This window comes from Pleurodeles waltl, chromosome 5 (assembly GCF_031143425.1).
Source record: "Pleurodeles waltl isolate 20211129_DDA chromosome 5, aPleWal1.hap1.20221129, whole genome shotgun sequence".
NCBI classification, from domain to species: Eukaryota; Metazoa; Chordata; class Amphibia; order Caudata; family Salamandridae; genus Pleurodeles; species Pleurodeles waltl.
Window position 1 is genome coordinate 652,651,514 of NC_090444.1, and position 22,749 is coordinate 652,674,262.

General features: G+C 45.2%; 1 protein-coding gene across 2 annotated transcripts in view; it reads left to right on the forward strand.

Annotated features, from left to right (window-relative positions):
• LOC138295908 (centromere protein J-like) overlaps positions 1-22,749 on the forward strand; it is a 387,581-nt gene that overhangs the window by 61,998 nt on the left and 302,834 nt on the right. The window lies entirely within an intron of this gene.

The following is a 22,749-nucleotide window of genomic DNA, read 5'->3' on the forward strand; positions in this document are numbered from 1 at the left end:
CTGTCACTAGCTGTGCCGGAGGCTCTACGGTGAATTGAAAGGACTCTCCCGAGTTCTGAACCAGGTTTGTAGATCTGGGCACACCGATCTTCCCTCATCGTCGAGTGTTGTTAAGGCTTTGCGGATGCCCCCCCTGCTAATGGGGACGGGTAGATTGTTTCTGCAGTTTAGGGGTGTTCTAATTTTTGATCAGCGATTTGAGGGAGGGTGTCTAGCCAGTCATTGGCCTCAGTAAGACTGAAAAAGAACAGGGCTGATCCCCCATATTGGACTCGAAGTTTTGCGGGGCAAAGGAGGCTGTATTTCAAATTAAGATCTTGCATTCTTTTCTTGACAGTGATAAATGTTTTTCTCTATTCTTGCACTCATTGGGTGTAGTCAGGGAATATAGAGATGGAATTCCTCTGGTATAATGGAGGCTCTCTTACCCAGAGGCTCTGCAGGATTGGCAATGATAGCACGCAGGGGAGCTCTGCAGAATGGCAATGATAGCATGCGGGGGAGCTCCCGGCTTCGGCAGGGGAGCCAGCACCCTTTGAAGACCTTACAAACTCTATCAGGCATAAGGACTGTTGTAATCCATTCTTCAAGAACAGTTCAGTGGACTGCCCTTCCACCCTCTCTGGGAACCCCACAAAGCAGAGGCTATTTCTCTGGGATCGTCCTTCGGAGTCTTCGATGTGTTCATCAAAGCATGCTGTCAGTTTCTGCAAATCGGAGACCGCAGTACGTAGGCAGCAGACCTCTTGTTGGATTGTGTCTACATTTTGTTCCACCATGGCCACATGGTCCGCTACTTTGCATAGAACCGCTCTGTGCAAGTTGACATTCACCACAACCGCTTCAACCTTACCGACCACTTCTGCTTTGAATTTTGAATTGCTGCCATGAGATCTGCCATGGATGGGGCAGAACTCTTCTCCTCCACGCCAGATGTTCCGGGCCTGGAGTCTCACTCATTCTCTGCCGGTACAGCGGTTTGCAGCGAGTGGGCACAGTTGATTATTTTATTTGTTTGGGTTATTTTAGAGCCTTTCACCATGGTGGCATGGATAATGAGTGACAGTACACCACAGCGTTACCTGGTCAGTTTTAATAGCATTTTTAAGAGCCCTCAACAATATTATAGAAGTATTTGGCATATTGTGGCCACAGGTGAGTCCATTTAATGGAGCATACTAAGGTGCTCCGAACAGAGGGGAACAAAGCATTGCCTTTACACCATCAATAGCATAAAAGAGGGTGATCGGTGTAGGGTGTATAGAAGTCTCAGGGTCCCCAGTGCTCAAGATTCTGGACACTGTAGGCAAAGGAGGGGAGAACCATCTCCCTCCAGCGACTTGGTGGATGTGACTGTGAAGTTAAGGTTAGTGAAGCAGTGGGAGAAGGGGTGCCACCCCACCCAGTGCAGCCACAGGGGTGAGGGTGGGGGGGGAGGTGGTGGGGGAAGAGTACACACAGCCCAGCACCAGTGATGTTGTCCAGTGTGACCGCTGCTCGGGCCATGACAGGGCTACATCCAGTTTCATCTAATCAAGCCCCAGGGATCACCTTTCACTTCTGGGAAATGGCTGCTATGGTGATCATCAGTGGACCCCTTGTTCCCCCTCAAACACCAGGGGCTCTGCGCGGAAGCAGTTGCAGGGCTAGGTACAGATCACTCGAATAGATGTTGTCTTTTAGGTTCCAGTGGAGTATAACTTTCCCTCCCTCTGCTTAATAAAGAGTACCTTGAGAAGGCCATACTGCCACAGGAAAATCGGAAATAAGCCCCACCCCCCCCCCAGTACGGGCTGCGGCACTGCCAAGGGCAAGCAATCATACAGTCCAGGTCCTATCATTAATCGTCCCGAAGAATAGCAGCCATCAGCGAGAGAAAAACCCAGTCCCGTAGGAGGGCTTGTGCCCACCAGGAAGTCAGTGCTGCAGCCGGAGGAGCCTTCCACCACCATAATTGGAAGGGGCGCAGCATCGCAGATCTTATGTGGAGAAATTAGACCTGTACCGAGGATTCCAAGACCCCCTATCCTTGTGGTTGAGCAGCAGTCCCAGTCCCCAGGCGGGACTCCCATTGCCAAGAGGCAGGATCGTGTCAGGCCTCCGCTCAAGGCTGCAGCACGCGTTGCTCACCTTTGTCGCATATCATGGCAGGGTCGGAGGCACTGCCCCCGCAGCTCCTGTTGTGGTCGGTGTGCCCCGGGGAGTTCGGTGGATGCAGGGGGCACCTCTCTTTAGAGGTCTAAGCATCCACCACGAGTGACTCGCCTCATGCCACAGCTTGTAGACATGGTCGCTCTCCTCCCCTAACCCCCCGAACCAGCCTATGCTTCAGGAATCACTGGGTCTCCATCCAGCTCTGTGACCACCACCAATCACTCTCCAGAGTCTCACCCACACAACAGGCATCTGTAGGAGTACGGTGGGAGAGAGGATGAGGATGGTCAGGAAGAGTGCAGGATTTAACAGTGTTCGTAGGGGATAAATGGGAACTCACAGAGGAAAGTCTGTTCAGCCATCTTCCTTGGCCGCGCCCCACCTGCTGACTACATAGTAAAATCCTATCACGTTTTTAAGATATCCCCATTCAATATATATGAAAAAATATACACACAATGTATTTCACTGGAGATTATTGTCGTATTTGTTGGTTATCTTGAAAATGTATCAGGATTTATTGTTTGAAAGGTAGAGAAATTCAGTCCTGTTGTAGAAACGTTTTAATCTTCATATTGCAATGGCTTTGGTTTTACCACTTCAAGTAGTTTGAAAGCATAGATAAGGCTGTCTTTTCTTTAGAGATGCAGGGCCATATGTATTAAATGATTTTTTGGAGCAGAACCTGCAGTTCGCACAATTACTGGGTTTGCAACAACAATTTTATTCTCTCTATGTACTAACCACTTTTGTGAATAGGACCTGCCTTTCCTAATCACAAAAGGATTCATTCTGTATGTCATTTAGCAGAGGTATTAAAGGGGCATTCCCTCCTAATTACGAATCATAAAAGATGTATCTATGTTTGTGACCACAATTGTGATTAAAAGCCACTGAAAAAGTACTGACACGAGGCATTAACACATTTGCAAGGCGCCCGTTGGACAGCTTCCCGCTTGATATTGTGTCTCTGTCTGTAAGTGGGAGCCAGGCGGCGGTCCAGACTCTGCTCTTTATGCAAAATTCCTTCTTTTTTGCAGTGTATTCCAATGACTTGCATGTTAACATTATTGGAGCAACAGACAGAATGGTTTATGGTTTTACATGTAATTTGTAAAGTAATAATACACATTATACATAGTTCTGTGATTAACATTTTAAAGAATAATAACCACAAAGAATATGACGTTAAGTAACACAGTATTCATTTGAATATACAGGTGGTAGTTGTAGGACCTTTTCTCTTCAAGTAAAGGCCACACATTTCTTGTTCGTCCTCTTCCTGTTCCGTCCGCCCAGAAAAACTACACTATTCAGATGCTGTCTCTTATGTGTGTTGCTGCTCATAGAATCATGGACAATTACAAGTGGTCCAGATAGTGGTGATGTATTTACTGCACCAGGTAAACACTATTACCCAGTAGCAAGGTATTTGTCAGTTCTGGTATATATCGCCAGTTCTTTATTTGGAAATGAGTTCTAACATTCAAATTGACAGTTAAAGTGCCAAACTGTCAATTTTCCTTTTTTTGCGATCTTTTCCTTCGATAAATTTGTCCGGTTATGGTTAAATCTGTCAGGGAAAACAGAGAGATGCAATAAATATTGGACAGCTTAGAATTTCTGTCACCAGCAGCAACCTCCAATGTGTGCAGGGATCGAAATTAAAATTCTAGTTGGTAATCCGGATTTTTGTGATGCAATGTAAAACTAACTTGTAGGAAGTACTGCAGGGCAATTCACCCTGTTTCCTAACTGTATAAAATAACTGTGGATAATCATAATTTTCCCATTGATATTGGTAATGTTTGGAACACGAATTTACCAACCAGCACATATAGGGATTTAGCAGTGTGGTCTGTGGTCATTTTTGAAAATCAGGGCATTTATCTATATTGTTCGTGTACCATAAATGACTCGTGTGTGGAGGGCACAGTTTTGTTTCTTAACTCTAGGAACACGTCTTTACACATATTCCCTGAGACTGTTCACTGTCAAGGAAATTTTGCAAGTGGTGCACTGCGGCTTTATTTTTTTTAATGAATTATACATTTTCATAAAGCACAAGATTATCTAGCAGGTATCAGCGTGCTATATAAAGAAAAAAATGAGATGACAATCTTTTACATTTACACAGATAACAGAAAACAACCAAACAAAGTGAACTAATAAGGTGAGGGGTAATCTTAGCGGTATTATCTCATCAAACATGGTAGTGACAAAGAAGTTTGAGATAGGGATAGTCATAAAAAATGGAGGGTTAAGGGAGGGAAAGAGAATGAAGGGTAGGATATGATAGGGAGCGTTGGGAAAGAAACACTGAAAGAAAAGGAAGGGAAGATTCTCTGCCTGTACTGAGGTTGCAACAATTGAATGGTTGTCCATCCGTATCTACTACCATATGTGTGAGAGTATTACCATAGTTTCACCAGGACACAGTTTGGATGTAAGTGCTTTTGGGTGGAGTCCTCACTATTTTTAGCCAGAGTGTGAAGGATGGTGGGGTGCGTTCCGGGTGTCACCTTGGGCCACTCCACTGTGCCTGCTCGCATTTGCAAACTATGAACCGAATCAGGCTTGTAATTTGTCCTCGTGGTGTTTCCAACAACCATCCCACCGGCAGTCAATGTTACGTTCTCTATCGCAGAGAGCATTGTATTCAGCATTACACAGAGTCAGCTCTTGCTCACGATGGCTTTCATCTTACCTCTGACAATGTTCTAGAAGGGGAGCATCACTTAACTGCCCACTATTAATCCTTTCTTTCCCTAGTTACCTGTAGGTCCGCTGTGCTTTTCTTCTTAGATTCTGGTTATGGAACACCAGTAGAAAACAAAAACTTTAACAGCGAGCAGTTATTTCTTAAAAAAATACACACAACACATTCTACTGTGTGAAAGAAGTTTAAAATTTTAATTTTTAACCTCGATATGTCTGTTGTAAAATGTCACTTTCAGTAATTTCTAAGCTTAGTTCCATGGTGGCATAAGAAAAACATAAATTACTTAAAAAAGCAAAACCGAACTTAGAAATTGTCTTTTCACATTTCTGTGTAACTACATTAAATTGATGTCTTTGCCAAGTGCACATACACTCTGGAGACCACCTATGAGCACTCCTAAAACGTACAAATAACGTATGCCCTGATATTCACATTTGCCTGTGCGAAAGCCCAAATTTCTGCTTCTTCTATCTAAGTATGTCTTACTCTAAGGCCTTGAATTAGGAGTACATCTTTAAAATGCTACACTGTGGAAAGCCTTGTTTGTATTGGCCTTGGAACTATGAGTTTGTAAAATGTTATTACTCCTGGAAATTACTGAATGTGATAAAATATAGCAGCATGATTTTCCCACAATAAAAACAGCAGGACAATCCTGCTGGAATTTAACAAGGGAAATTCTTCTGTAAATACCTAGATATGCAGGTTGTGGTGTCAAAAGCACGAAAATCTTTATGGTGTGCCACCTTTGAGGTGCAGAACTAGTGAGATATGTTATTTAATATGCTTTCTTTCAATGGCATGGTTTGAAGATTGGCCACTCAAGTAACTACCTAACATAGAAATTCAAAACTTCCAGAGGCAACCGTGTAACCTTGGCCGTGTAACACATTGGCCAAACTTGAATTTCTAAAATCTCACAGAAACACACCCACATCTCTTCACATACTGCCATGTTGTGGGCTAATTTCTCCCCACAACTAAGACTTGCTCACTCCTTGCCGTCCTTTGGGAAGAATCTAAAGAGACAACTTTTCACTATCTTCCTCTCACTTATGAATGTAACTCTCTTTTTCCTCCTCATCCCTCATACACCTTCCTCTTCTTTTTGAAAGTCCACCTATGCATATGTGCCGCACAAGAGGAACACTTATTCCTATTTCTCTGTACTGTTCTCTGCTGGCCTATCGCTTTAGGTGCAGTACTTTAAAACAATAATAACATTCAAATTAAATATATATCAATAACGTACACTAATATGTTCTGTTATGTCATTGGCATGTCTATGGTTTGTAGTGTGTAGGTGTCAGTGAAGCCCTTTATACTTCAACACTAACATTAAACTCTAGTTGGAAAGATTCCTAGATGATATGTTTTGGTGTTCTAGGTATTTTATTTTTTTGCTCTGTGTTCGCCAGTTTTATGGTGTGGCGGTCGGTTTTGTGGCTGTGTGTGGGTGGATGTTGTAAACATCCCTAAATAAAGAGTAGGTTGCAGAAGGAGGCAGCACTATCTATGCTATGGATATTGTTGTCTCATTTGATGCAGCGTGGATGGAACAATTGCACTCTGTGGGTAGAAGAGCAGGGATGTGCCAAAGTGTTATCTTTTAGATAGGGAAGGAGCATCATTAAATTCGCTGCCAGATTTCTGTAATATCACCTCTCATATTGCCTGCAGCAAACACAAATAGCTGCAGTTCCCCACCACTCAGAGACCACCTAGGCAGCAGGATTGAAAAGTATAGGGTAGCTCGATTTACAAACGTTGGTCACTTTTTTTTACTACCGAGTTCATGAATGTGAGCTACTTTTATGTTGTGACCCGGGCATGTTTCTGCACCAGGGCGATCTTACGTTCAAATGCATGTTTAGGGCAGGGTGGTATGACTTTCCTCTTTTGAGGTTCATGGATCAATTGAGAGGGACGTGCACAGGCCTGCTAAATAGTTTGGAGGCAATTCACATTCATTTGACTGTGGGTGTGTAATGTTGATATCAGAGGAAATGCGGCTGGGCAGCTTTAAGACTTGTGCGATTCTTTGTTCTGCTGAACATTGTTTTCATAATTAAAAGCTTTGCACTCATATCGACATTAACATGCCACACACAGGTGTATTTTCTGCACATTTTCCACGTTTAAACTGATTATAGTTAATGTCGGAATTTTAAAAATGGCTCATGTTAGTTGCTACGTTGCTTTGTGAAACATGAACATGTATTTTTAATTGAAAGCTGAAGCCACATTGAAAACGTGTAATACTTAGTTTTCTTGTTACTGATTTATTTATAATATAATGTTTTGTTATTTGAAATTGTGGTGACACTTCTTAGTTGCGTGGATGTCTTTTAGCTGCACCTGCAAGCAACCAATATTTATTATCTGCTAGTTTGAAAGTGTCCGTTGAAGTCTCGTTTGGGAGAAACTTTTGTGTATTTTAATGAGACTGAAACTGTATCTTTTCTGTCTTCACTTGATTGGTTGGCTTTTTGGAGAAAGTACTGAGTTTGCACCATAAATCTGCATGGCACAAAGTGCTGCATCAGTTCAACAATATGTCATTTACCTTAGAGTTCAAGATACTCTGGGCTTGTTATTGCTATCTGCATGATGTGGTAGAATTGTATTTTCTTGATACTCAAGTGTATGGTATATCTGAGGTGTGCTTATGAACCTTCTCCCTTCAGATTTCATTTTTTCTGTTGTTGATCTCTGCCCCCTTACCTGTTCCCATGCCCCGTCTGTATTTTATTTAGACATGTACCTCTTATACCATATACCTCAGACTCTTTCCTCAAGAGGTGAAAAGTATTTTTATTTCTTCTGCCACATAGCACCCTTTCTGAGTAGGTGGCTTTTCTGCGGGTGGGAAGGTTCATGCACATTTTACTTTCTTGTATCTAACGTATTTATTTCATTTGTGATTCTGTCATTATTTCTAAACATATTATTTTATATAGTATCTTTTATTAACATTCATGAAACAACTAACTCTCTATATCAGTGCTTGACAACTTGATGTACCTGTCTAAGATGTTAAGAGGGTGATATTTATCCCTACGTTACTCCATTTTGTTTGTTAAAAGAACAAAGTGAGGCAGGACATTGCCTAAGACATGGCCGTTCTCCTAGGAGCTTGTCTGAAATCCTCATATACACAAAGACAGGAGAGAGAGAATGAGAAAGAGAGAATGAAAGGCACCCGTGCATAAACGATGTGGAAGAGACAGCCACTCAGAAGCACAAACTGATCAAATCTAGGGACATGGAGAGAGGCAGACAAGAGACTGGCTAACAGTAAGTGAAACAGGGAAAGATACATGTAGCAGTGAATGAGCAGCCAAATAAGATTACAAGAAAGAATTAAGGAAGAGAAATAAATAAATGAAGTGACATTCAGGAAGAGGAAGACACTCAATGAAACAAACAACAAAAAAAGAGTGAGAGGCAGATAAGCCACTGAGATGAAAGCAACTAAATGAAACCCCCTTATTCAGTGAAAGTTTGGACAGATACCCAGAAACACAAGGAGGGACTGCGTGACACCAGAAGGGCATAGTGATACGGTGACACACATTGAGTCTTTGGCAGAGCCTGGAAAAACGCCCCCAAAAATATAGCGTCTAAGGACTGGGGACGGGGATGGGGGATTGGGTTGCGAGAGTCTACTTGAAACTAATTTTAAAAATTGGAGCATTCTGATTGGCGTAAGGGGCTTTTTTCACCTGAGCCTTCTTGTGCCCCAGGGAGTTAGGCTCCCACAGGAGTGGCCTCTCTGGCTGACAACATGAGAAAAAATGTTGCAGGCAGCCACTACAGGACCTGGGATCTTAGTTCCCTGTCCTGTGATTATTCAGTAAATAAAGGTATAAGTTGGCAGGGTAGGGATAACTTGCCCCATGGCACTTGTGAGCTGTTCCCAGAGGGCCAACCCTGGAAGGGACTCCACCTATCCCCCCACCGGAGCCAAATTTTATTTTTTTTGGTTTTGTTTAAGCCGCAATGGGGAGTCCTGTGGGAATCGCGACATATTAAAAATAATAAAATAAAATGGCTGAACAGAAATACATCATATTCAACAGAAAGCTAGGTCTTGGTAGAGAACACGTGCTTTTCGTGACTTGGTGTAAATCCGTACAATCGTTTTTGAGAAATTAAAGTTCAGGGGCTTAGTATATCTGAACAGTTGGAGTTGTGAGTGGCTCACAAGAGTCCTGTGATCATGCAGTTTGAAATAATTGAGCTATCTGATTGATCAGGTGGCTCCTCCCCCTGTTGCGCATCTCGCTCCTGCAAGAGTTAACAGCTCTAGCAAACTCCTGTGATAGTTCGCTCTCTGATTGGCTGGCCGCAACATGAAGGGAAATATTGAAAGCGTAATTTCAGGACACAGGTCCTTGTGTCCTGAAAATTAAAAAATAAAATAAAGTATAAGGGGTTGGGGGGTATACAAATAGCAAACAGTCCCCCACTTCGCTCCTGAAAGTGCCCCCCGAAACTAATGCACAGTAAGCCAGGACACAAGGAATCTTGTAAACATTAATTTAAAAAAAGTTCATACCAGTGACACAAAAGCACATGCACTCCTGAATCTCCAATACTTGTGATTTATTGTGGCAAATGGCAATCCCTACATGTATTGGCCTACAGCCTTACTCACGGATAGAGTTTCAGCCACAAAACACCATTTAAACTACTAAGTTCATAAACAGTGCCCCCACCAAGCACAGTGTTGCCATCAAAGTTGTAATTTCAGGTGTTGGAGTGATGCTAGATCTTTACCCAGAAAGCGTACTGTTTTGATTTGGTGTAATTGTTTAGAAATGTAAGATTTAAAATGTATTGAAAACTAGAGACTCAAGTTGGGCAGATTAAAAGATAACATTGTATTGACTCCCTCACATCAACATAGATGTTTGGCAGCCAATATAGAACTCAGACACAATCCCTGTGTCCTGAAAAAAATAACATATATGCGGCAGGGTACCCTACCTGCTAGACTTGAGGAGATGGTCCTAGTGGGGCCACCCACCAAGGGCCAAAAACAGATTATTTTGAGCAGCATTGCAATAAAATTAAAAGAAAAAACAACAGAGTTTGATAAACATAAAAAAAAAATATTAGGTGTCCCTTGCCCTTTTAATTTAAAAACCCTCTGGGGTGGGCCATGGCCTGGGGGGATTGGCACCTTATTTATAATAGGGGAAGGGGCATGTGGACCCCTCCTTGAACCACTTAATGACCAGAGGGACCCCATCCCCTGATGGTTGTCATATTTTATTTGGAGGAGGGGCATGTGGACAATGGCATAATGAAACTTGAGTGGGCCTCCCTGCACAGTACATGGAGGGCCCCTCCTCTGGGCTCACTCAGAAGCTCTCAGGCCAGGTACTCTACTGAGGGGGCCTCCTGGAGCTAACCCCCCCCACTTGCAGTCTCCTCTGTTATGCCACTGCATGTGGACCTCCTTTCTGAGCCATTTAGTAGCCTTGGGGACTCCTTCCTCGGGGCCTTAGCCATTATATGTTTTTGGATGGAAGGAGGGCATGCCGCCCCACTTCCCGAGCAATTTAATGGTCCCAAGGGCCAATCACCCAGTGCCAGATGTAATATTTATTGTGGGGCCACCACCCGAGCCTTATGATTGCCCCTGGGAACCCCATCCCCTGGGGCCAAATTCCAGGCAGTGTCCCTGGCACCCCACACCCTGAGACACTGTGTTGTTCCCTGTGTGGGAGTGCACAGGGCAGCAAACAGAATGCTAACTGCCTGCCTGCACTTTCCTGGACAGGAAACACAGAATTGCTCCCACACTGGAGGCGCGGGGTGGAAAGCCAAATAAAAAGCTGCTCTGGTTGGACAGGAGCAAACCAGTGCAGCTGACTCCCAGCAGGACACAGGATGGGTGTTGTCTGGAATGCCAGCAGGGCCATGGGGAAGCCAAGCAAAAAAAAAACTGGATGGCCAGCTCCCACTTGCGGGATAGCAAGGATGCCCAAGAGGGGAGCCAGAGGGGCCAAGGAGTGGGCATGTACCTTCCCCCACATCCCCCACTGTTTAGAATAGTTGTTAGGTGCCCCTTACAATGCCTTGCAAGGGCTTTTTAATAGCATATATTTGTTCCTCATAGTGCGCCAAGATGAGACAAGGGCACTACCAACTATTTTTGAAATGCTGTGAAGTCCTGCAGGGAATGCAGCAGCCCACCTAGGAACATTTAATTAAAAAAAATCATAGTAAATCTTTTGAGGTATTGAACAAATGATTCCAGGAGAGCATACTAGCGTACTGTTTTTTTGTGTGTATATATATATATATATATATATATATATATATATATATATATATATGTAAGATCCAATCCAAAAACTTAGCAAGTTAAAATCTCTTGGTGAAATGAGAATGCCGAGAAAAAACAACACAGACATAGCAGACCCAACTACCAAACCAAAAATGCATTTGAGGGGAATCACTTCCAAACAACCCTGCTGAAGCTATGCCCCTTCTCGTCTCGCCATGGCCTGGTAGTGATCCGTGGAAACTCATACAACATAACGGTCTGGAGTGCTTGCCCCGGGATCACATATTTTTAAAGTATTTTGTCTGCTTGCTGTCTGCTACAAGAAGCATTGATGAAAGAGTTGTCAAATTGATGCACGTGGGCAGGGCCCTATGTATCTAGTTCTCATCTTTTACAAATCATTTTATCAAGTAGCTGATGGTCCCATGTACTAAGCCTGAGTCTCAAATAGAGGATAGTACACAGGCAAATGAATAGGGCGAGCCAAGCCAAAGTCGAGCCATGTATCTGGCTTGGCTCTAAGAGTTCATGCATGAGCTGAACCATGAAATTTATTGCTTTGAATATCATGCAAAAAACATAATTTAAAAATATGATACAAACTCATAAAAAAATCAAAAAAGTGTATTTTGATAATATACAGAAGCTTTTTACCTAAGTATTATTCTACTGCATAGACAGATATTTATTGAAAGTGATGGTGTTTAGAAACATTCGAGGCTTACCCTCAAAGACAATTCCATTAGTAAATTAAGAGTAAATCAGTAGTTCTGTAAACCTAAAAGTGTCCTAGACTACTATAATAGCTAGATGGAACAACATTACTGTTTGTTAAATCAAATATCAGAGGAACTTGTACAGCACAAATCCTGAACTCAAGTATTTAAAAAAGGGGCGTATATATGATAATAAGGAAAAAAGAGGCTCTGTGAAATATAATATGTGCTGGGATCACAAAATGTGTGCATGCACGGAATCCAGTATTGATTCAAGGTTATCTGGTATCATATTTTGAAATTCAGGCACCAGTTGGGTATCTAGCTCTCCCTCTCCTGTTTAAATCAAAAATCACTTTTTTGTCTTTCATTTTTGGCTTACAACAAGAAGACTGACACTGATATAACAGACACAACTAAAGGCCTGTAGACCGAGGAACTAAACCAAGAATGCATTTATTTGGAGGGGGGGCACCCCCCTCCCTGAAGTTACATCCCTCCGTGCGTTCTACCACGCACACCAAGTATGTGACAGAAACTGTAACCTAAGATAGTGGTATTTGCAGATGTATGGCTTTCTCATGAGAGGAGTGCAAAAAGACCTTGAAAAAGATACAACAGACAAGCTTCCAAATGCTGAATTGGTGCTACTGAGAATTCTTGCTAGAGATAACCACACATATTTGTATATATTTTGTGGCCTATTCTCCTTCATGATTGATAGAGAGAGCTGGATAGGAAAATGATGGAAAGTCCATCTCTTCTGTTCAAGACATTGGGCAGGGTATTCTGCATGGTCTAGAGTGGTGTTGGGATGGAGTAGCAGGGATCCACTTTTCTCCACAGAGTGGGTTTCCGAATAGTATATGGATTTCAGGCTGTTTGTATACAAAAGGTAGATAGCAAAGTTGCTTGAGACACCAATGGGGGTAGGTAGCATACAGTAAGAATCACGTGGCAAAGGGGTAGACTCAGACAGTGGGAAGGGTGTGAGTAGGGCTCCAGAGTGAGGCGAGCCCCATGCAGTAAAAAAAGACATAGTGGTGCCTAATGCTGCATAGTGGATGGAGAACAAGGTAGGGGAGAAAGGGACATTCACTGATCAACTACTAGTGTTTCATATGTGGGTGACAATGAGTAGAGCATCACCTCCACAATAATGCTCAAAACAGAGGAAAGAATACATTGAGGTAACATACCTTGCCAATCAGTAGTAGCAAACCTAATCTTGCCTGTGTTGGGTTATGATCTGGTTCTCATGCCCTGGTAGCAAGTGGCAACAAACATTGGCAAAACCAATTTGTCTTGTCTTTGAGACATACTGGCTTTACGAAAGTTCTTTGCAGATGCTGTGCAGTATTGAAAAGAAACAGAGTGAAAGCTAGTGCAATAATGTATGTTCATGCTTGTGAGTATATGCATCACATTGCTATAGCAACCATATATGTATGCAAGAGTCACCGCACACACACATGCATATGGCATGAAGCGGTCACCATTTTGTTTGTTTTGTTTACTGTTCCAAAATAGCAGACACCACTGGGGCAGTAAATAAAAAACACTATTTACATGAAGGTGAAATCGCTTTTAAAAAATAAAGCAGCCCAGCAGCAATGGCAGCAATGGGCAGCTGCTCGGCACTCCAATAACTGTAACTTTAAAACAAATTGTGTAAGGACCTTAATGAGAGGGGTGCAGAACAAAGGATGATCTGGTGGGTGGGGAGAAATCAATAACAGGAGCAACATCAAGTGGGTGGGGAGCAACGGAGGCGCATGAGGCCTGTGGGAGGGGAGGAGGCATGGCAAATATATAATACCCAAAAAACGGGGTGGGGGAAGCATAAAATGAGTTGGGTGTGGAGGCAGAAGAGACCAACAAAGAGCATGCAGGATGGTTTAGAATTTGGGAGAAGCAACAAACAAGGAGAAAAATCAAGAAGATAGCTGTTTTCTTAATCAGAATTGAAATAAAAAGAAAAAAAGTAGGTTCCAGAATTTGAGCATGATACAAGTCGAACATTCAAAAGGACAGTAAAGAGGAGATGGTCCTGAGTAGGGATAAACCCAAGAAGAGGAAAGAAAGCCTATAAATAAGAAGCAAGCAAATAACAGTGACAAGAAGGCCAAGTAATGGGTTCATTCTAAGCCCACTGTAAGCTTTTGGCATGGTCCACAAGAAGTCCATAATCATTCTTAGCTAAAAATATTTCTGTAGGCAAGGCATAAAAGGAGTATAAGTGTAGTTAATGGATGCTTCATAGTCCATGCAAATGAAAATCAATCTTGACCCTGTTCTCCATGGGAACAGTCCAGCTCCTCCCTGGACTAAAAAGAAGAATCCTGGGATCATTTCGGGTTTCACCCTTCATCAAGCAGGCTAGCTTGAATCCAGTGGCACAGTTAGCCACCAGATTCAAGCTAGCTTTGCTGATAAGGGGTGATACCCTGAAACTGGTCCCAAAACTCTTCTTTCTGATCCAGAGAGGACCTGGTCTAGCTGTTCGGACTGCACTATTCCCACGGGTAGCAGAGTCAAAACTGATTTGCATATCACTGGGTCCAAACTGGGGTGGCATGGTGAGCAAAAAAACAATGGATTAAACCCAGATCTGTGACTGTGGGTGAATGTTTGATTCGTTCCTCATTCCATCCATCATCTGTTCTTTTTGCTTTTGTTGCCCTAAGTGAGAAAGGTATGCCTAGATGCGGGTGCCATGCTCGCTGTGCCTCTGGATTCAAGCTAGCCTGGCTGATGAAAGGTGATATCCTGAATTCGGTCACAGAATGCTTGTTTCTGGTCCAGGGAGGACATGGCCTGGCAGTCTGGCTGGATTGTTCCCATGGGGAGCAGGGTCAAGACTGATCTGTATATGACTGGGTCCAAACTAGGGCAGTGTGGTGAGCAAAAAAATGCCAGATTTAGCCAAGTTGTTTGACTTGGGGTGAAGGTTTGATGGGTTCTGCATTTCACCCCTCATCTGTTCCTTTCGCTGTTGTGGCCCTGGGGGAAGAGTATGCTCAGATGTGGGTGCTGTGCTCACTGTGCCACTAGATTCAAGCAAACCTGGCTGATGAGGGGTGATACCCCAAAACTGGTCCCAGTATGCTTCTTTCAGTTTCATGAATGACCTGGACTGGTAGTACGGGCTGGAGCAGGGTCATGACTGATTTGTATATGGCTGGGTCCAAACTGGGGTGGCATGGTGAGCAAAAAAAACAATAGATTAAACCCTGATCTGTGACTAGGGTTCAATGTTTGATTTGTTCTACATTCCGTCCATCATCTGTTGCTCATAATCCATACAAAGCATTGGAAAAAGATAGTGAGGAACCTATTAATCCAAAGGTGATGGGGTTATGAAACCAGACTGTATATGTTCCCCACAGACTATGGTCCACAGTTACACCACTGGCATAACAATAGCCCCGGCGGCACTGCAGTGGGGGCCCGAGCTCCAGGGGACCCAATCTAACACTGTGCACAGACAGGCCTGAGAGCACCTTACTGAGTCAAGTGCGTGGGAGTCCCCCTCCATGTACTTTGCAGAGGGGCCCCCTAAAGTTTCATTATGCCCCTGAGCTACACCGACACTCAGGCTCACAAACTCACCAAAAAAAGCTCCTAACCAAAAGGATAGCAAATATGAATGCCAAAGTGCTAGGAAATGTATAATTTTAATCTGATAAAAAGTATTATACTTGTAATTTTGTAAAGACCGTGACTTGCAAAAAACATATATTATACAACGTGGAAAGGAAGACTTACATTAAACCAAATACAGTTTTCTTAACATGTAAATTTCCACTATATATCTCTGTACATTCATAAAACGTGTAGATTCTCATATAGGAAAGGCCAGCTTCAGTGGATCATATCACATTATTCAATGATGCATTTTGGTGGAGAGGTTTTATAGAATCCACCTTCTTCAGGATTAAATTAGACAATCATGTTCCTTAGATGAAAAATAACGATGCTGGTACTAGCCATCGACCTCCAGGACATAAAGCACTGAAGAAGATGACAACGGTGAGTACGCCACCTACCATGCATGGGAGGGGAGAGAAGGGGATAATGACACACCCACATGCCACACACATCCAACTGCCACGCCCAAACACAAACACACCCATAGCAACGCCCCTACCCATATATACACACACACACACATACACACACTCACAATACACTCACGCACAACCAGAACACACACCACACCCCACACACACGACACACACACCAAACAACACCAACCATAAACACGTCACAACACACATACCCAGCCACACACAAACTGATCACAAAACCACAGCCGATACAGACACCAGGCAGAAGACGGCATACCAGATACACATACAGTACACAACCACAAGTGCCAACCACACACACACTGGTGCCATACCATGACGCCATCATCCATACCACTCACTCCACCCACACCATGCACAACAACTGAACACACATCACAACCAATTACCCCACACATACCATCCACACCAACTTCCAAAACTATCAACACACAAACAGCAATGCACACACAAATACAGACAGGGGCAAAATTGAAAAATAGAAGTGATGCACCCATACAAGCACAGTACACATGCACAGATGCGGACAACGATGCACATACCTGGGTACACGAGGCAGCCACAGTGAAACGCAGGACAACTTGATCAAAGTGCACCAACTGTGCAGGTTGGCCAGATATATTATTTTTAAATTATAATTCGTGAACTATTTACAAATGAACCCATTGGGCAATTCTGAGATCCATGACCATGTGGCCAACAGGCACAACAAGGCCCCAACTTGACTCCTGACACAACCATGATCTCCACAGGGCAGTGGCATCAATGGGGCAGACACCTCAGGGCGCAGGGGGAGGGGTTAGTGGTGGGGACTCAGGTCATGAAGGGGGGGCTTGGGCTTCGGGGGAGTGACTCGGGCTTCGGCTTGGGAGCTTGGGAGGGGGTGGCTTTGCCTTCAGCTTGGGAGGGTGGTTGGCCTTAGTACCTGATGGAGAAGGGTAGGTGGTCGCAGGATCAGGGTTCTTGCCAGGTGTCTTTTTGGAGGGGGAAGGGACATGGGAACTGGAAGGACGGTCCAGGGAGGAACATGAAGCGGAGGTACTGGGTTTGGGGAGGCCATGAGAACACACAGGAACAAGACAGGGTGGGCCAGGAGGTTAAAAAAGTTCAATGCAAGAAAGGAAATGTTTTTTTAGGAGCACGGGGAGGGGCTGTGAAAACAGGCATGTGAGTAGAGGTAGAGGGAATGGTCGTAGGACGTGTAGGTGTGCTGGACATGGATGTAGGTGGGTGCTCAGTCTGCTTGTGTGTGGTGGATGAATGTGGGGTGCCTGAGTGGGTGCGTTTACGTGTTTTGGGAGGAGGTGGGTGAAAAAGTGTGGGAGAGGACAAACAGGTCGTGTGAAGGTAAGTTGGGGTGGTGTCTGCATGTCTGGTGTGTGTGCTGCAGGTGTCTGTAATGGTTGTTGTGGTGAGTGTGGGTGTGGTGTCTGGGGTGCATGTCTGGGTGACTGCTGTTGTGGTGACTGTGTCCACAGGGTCAGGATCTGGGAGTGAGGATGCAGTGATTGCTGGTGTGTGTGGTGAGGTCACTGTAAGGGAGGAGGGTGTGGGCAGACAGTGGAAGACATGGCTGTTGTGTTTGCATCTGTATGTTGAGTATGTGCATGGCTGTGGTGTGACTTGTGGTGCCTATGTGCCCTTGTGTGGCATGTGTTTTGTTCTGTGTGCATGCTGGCTTGTGTGCTTGGGATAGGTGAGGGGAGGGTGATGCTGGATGGGGCACAGGTGGTTGGAGGGGGTACGGAGGTACCAGGGACACTGGCTGTCATCAATGAGGAAGCCAGAGCCTGAAACGATCTCTGGAAGCTAGACAAGGCACCGTGAATGCCTTCCAGGTAGGCACTGCCCTGCTGCCCTGCCCTGCTGCACCTGCAATGCCAGCCCCTCAACGGCATTGATGATGGTTGTCTGTCCCACAGAGATGGTCTTCAGGAGGTCAGTAGCCTCCTCATTGATAGAGGAGAAATCCGAGTCTGATGTTGGTGTGGTAGTAGGCCTCCAACCCACTGGTTTCCTCAGTGTCAGTGGACTGTGCCTCCTGGGTCTCATGGGCTGCAGCATCCCCACTTGCCTGTGCCTCTGCTCCTTCACCTGATGATGCTGATGCACACAAGGACACAAGAAAACAGAGAGGAATGGGGAGACAAAGAAAGGGATGCAGGCTGTGAGCAACTCAACTATAATGCTGGTAGGCACACATTTAGTACACTTCAGTCTCAGAGCTCACTTTACCATAGTCTTTGCACCTCAGGAAAATACCACTGATAGGGAGTACATCTGCCTCTTTGAAGTACAGTACACTGACAGTGGTGCCCTACAGATTCCGTGCACATGTCCTGCAACTCAAACTGAGGTATCCATTTTAAGCTCAGGTGTATTGAGTACCACTACATCACTTATCAAGACAACGGTACACTATTTCAATTTCCACCTTACTTGGGTACACATGCCCCCTACACAACAAGGTAACATAACCTGATCAAGAAGCTAAACACCTGTACACCCTGACACCTATGAGTCACAGTAACAGTAACCTTTCCCCACATTGCCTACCATCCCCCCAATACAGTTGACATGCAGGACAGTGTGAAAACTCACCCCCTTGTGGCTGCTGTGATGCCTTCAAGCACCCATCCAAGACTGGGTCGGCCACCGCAGGTATGCAGGCCGTTATAGGGGTCAGGGTCCTACGTGCACCCCTCCCTCCTTGGGAGGCCGTCCCCATCTGGGCCTCTGCGGTGTTCCAGGCCCAGCATCTCATGTCCTCCCGCTGTTTCCTGCAGTGGGTGCTCCGCCGGCTATAGACTCCCAGGATCCACATGTCCTCGGTGATGGTGTCTTCTTCTGATTGGCGCTGACCTGAATGGGAGAAATATAGGAATACACATTAATGTAGACTGACCACATGCATGCTGACATAGGATACAATCACACTGACAGTTGACAACAATACATTCCATCATCTTCCTACAGGTACACATTGTTGGCCTACTTCACTACTCCTACACGCTTGGTAATCCTACAGTCACACATACCTGCACCCAAGCAATCATGCTCACTGCTAGGATACTGTTTATACACACACTTGCCCCTCTGGTCGCCCATACAACTTTGCATACAGGGGTAGGACCCTGTCCACAAGCCTTGTCAGCTCCTCCTCGGTGAAGGCTGGGGCCCTCTCCCCTGTAGCATGTGCCATCTTTGTGACCAGATGCAGGACACAGCAGCACATGCATTGGAGTAGTGGCCGTGGTGAGTGCAGGAGTCAAGTGGCAATAGCAAATCAAAATGGCGGTGAAGACCGCAACATTATGCACCATCACCGCCGGCGGCGATCGTGATTGGCCCCTGTTCCCCATAGACACCAATGTTAACCAATGGGGAATTGCACAGCGGTACAGACCGCCTAACGCAAGGACAATTTACGCCAGAGGAGTCATGTCACTTCCATCTGTTCTCAGCATGTAGGACAGGTGAGCACCATTTGAAGGGTAAAATGTAATAGAGTGCAATCTCTATGCACCCTCTTTACTGTCATATCTTCCTGAACGTTATGCACACCAGTCATACATAGCAATATATGCCATATGTGATGTGTGGCATCAGTTATCTGCATTTGTAGGTTGCATGGTACTGTGTACACACGTCAATTGTCACAGTATTAGCTGCATGCAACCCTTCCATAATGTGAAGGCTACGTTTGTGCAGTTGTGTGTGTGTTGTCATCATCTGTAATGTGTTGGTGTGGTGAAATATGTGTGTTGTCCCTCCCTAGGTACCGACCCCTGCAGAAACTGAGGAATTTACCGGTGTATCAGCCCCTAGTTGACCTGGCAACCATGGAGAAACGACACATCATACTGACCTAGCATCTGAACCTGATGACCATACGTGAACTGTGTGCCCAATTGGAGCCAGATCTACTGCCAGGTCTACAAAATCCTTATGCTATTCCACCTACTGTGCAGGTACTATCTGTGTTACATTTCTTGGCCCGTGGGTCATTTCAGGCGACAGTCGCCTTGGCAGCACGAGTGTCACGGCCAATGTTCAGTAACATCTTAAGGGATGTCCTGACTGCCTTGCTGAAACACCGCCACACCTACAATAAAATTTCCCCAATCTGCTGACTTGCCCACTGTGAAATCAGATTTCTGTGCCGTTGAATAGGTTCCACATGTGATTGTGGCCATAGATGGCACCCATATTCCCTTGATTCCTCCCAGGGTAAATGAACAAGTGTACAGGAAAAAGAAAAGTTATCACTCCATTAATGTACAGGTGGTGTGTCTTGCAGACCAATACATCTCCCATGTAATTGCCAAATTCCCTGGATCTGTGCGTGACTCTTACATTTTGAGGAACAGCAGTGTCCCACACCTGATGGCACAACTACAAGGAGAGAGAGCTTGGCTTGTGGGTGAGTGAGATGTGAGAGTGCAGTAGTGAACAACCTGCCTTTCTAACTCTTTACTGTAGGAAAGTACCATCTTTCTTGGCATATTACCCCCAATTTCTGCCTGTTTGTCAGTATGTTTTTATTGTCTTATTGGGATCCTGCTAGTCAAGAACCCAGTGCTCATAGTTTGTGACCTATATGTCAGTATGTTTTACTGTGATGTCAGTATGCTTGACTGTGTCACTGGAGTCCTGCTAACCAGAACTCCAGTGCTCATGCTTCTCTGTTTCTAAATTTGTCACTGTAGTCTAGTGACTCCATATTCCATTCCAGATTGGCATACTGGACCCCCCTTATAAGTCCCTAGTATATGGTACCCAGGTAACCCGGGCATTGGGCTTCCAGGAGATCCTTATGGGTTGCAGCATTTCTTTTGCCACACATAAGGAGCTCATACAAACACTTCTTCAGGACTGCCATTGCAGCCTGAGTGAAATAGTGTAAGCACTATTTCACAGCCATTTTCACTGCACCAGGTAACTTATAAGTCACCTATATGTCTAACTTTCAGTTCCTGAAGGCTAGTTGCAAAGTTACTGTGTATGAGGGCACCCCTTCACTAGAAGAGGTGGCCCCACATTGTCCAGAACCAATTTCCCAGACTTCGTGAGTGCAGGGACGCCATTCTAAGTGTGCACTACATATAGGTCAATACATATATGTAACTTCCCAATGGTAACTCTGAATATGGCCATGCAAGGTGTCTATGATTGGGAAATTGTAGCCCCAATCCGATTCTGGTATTGTGGGGGGGGAATTCCATGCACCCTGGGGGCTCCAACATGGACCCCCAGTACTGCCAAATCAGCTCTCTGAGGTTTCCACTGCAGCCCCAGCTGCTGCCACCTCACAGACAGGCTTCTGCCCTCCTGGGGCTTGGGCAGCCCAATCACAGGAAAGCAGAACAAAGCATTTCCTTTGGGACAGGGGTGTTACACCTTCTCCCTTTGGAAATAGGTGTTACAGGGATGGCAAAGCCTCTAGAAGTGCTTTGAAGGGCACAAACAGTGCCCTCCTTGCATAATCCAGTCTACACTGGTTCAGGAATCCTCAGTCTCTGCTATGGCATAAAACTGGACAAAGGAAAGGGGAATGACCACTCCCCTGTCCATCACCACCCCAAGGGTGGTGCCCAGAGCTGGTGTTGGGATACTCTGGGAGCATCTGAGTGGCCAGTGCCAGCAGGTGATGTCAGAGACCCCTCCTAACAGGTGCTTACCTGGTTAGGTGACCAATCCCCCTCTCAGGGCTATTTAGGGTCTCTCCTTTGGGTGCTTCCTTAGATTTGGATTGCAAGACTCCAGCAGGACTCATCTGCTTCATTTGCTTCACCTTCTACCATCAGATCAACCGCAGAACTGCTCCAGGAACTCTACAACTGCAAAACTATCCAAGAAGTCTACTACAACTCTGTAACTTCAGCTCCTGCCAGCAACTGCAACAGATTCCAGGTTGTGCATTCTCTGAGGACTGCCTTTCTTCATCCTGCATCAGAACAATCAAAGTAATCTCGCATGGAGGGACAGTCACTTCCCTGCTTCAGCAGCACCGCCCTGCAGCGATGACTGGTACTCTGAGTCCCCTCTCCTGACGACGAGTGTGGATCTTGGAACACAGGTGGTTGACCGAAGTGACCCTGACTACCCAAAGGTCCAGCTGTCCAAATTTAGTGGAGGTAAGAGCTTGCCTCCCTTAGCCAGACAGTACCCTTGTGCACTGCGTGTTTTGCAGCTCCTAGGGCGCTTCTCCAAGAAATCCTTCATGCACAGTGTAGCACAGGTCCGTAGCACTCATCCTGCGACGCTTAGCTCCCCGAGTTCTCCGGTGGCGTGGGATCCCTTTGTTTAGTGCTGCAACGACCGCCATTGCAACTCCTTTGTCCCCATGTTCTGGGACTCCTGTAGCTGCTGCCTGGTCTTCTGAGTGCTCTCTGAAGTGCTGAGAGCCCCCTCTGTCTTCTCAGTCCGAGTTGAGATGTCCAGGTAGCGCCTTTTTCCGCCAAACGTATCTTTTGCTTGAGCCAAGGCTTGTTGGCGGAATCCAACTACGAAAACCAGCCTGCATTCATCTACCCGACGTCGGACATCTCTTGCACCAAGCAGGAACCCTCAGCTGTCTTCTTTGGTGCATTTCTGACTTTTTCTTCTAACCTGAGAATCCACTTTGCACCTTCCTCCGGGTCAGCGGGGGCTCTTGTTACTCACGGTCTCTTCTGCGACTCTTGGACTTGGTCTCCTCTCTCCACAGGTCTTCAGGTCCAGGAATACATCGTTGGTGTCTTGCAGTCTTGCTTGGTTTTTGCA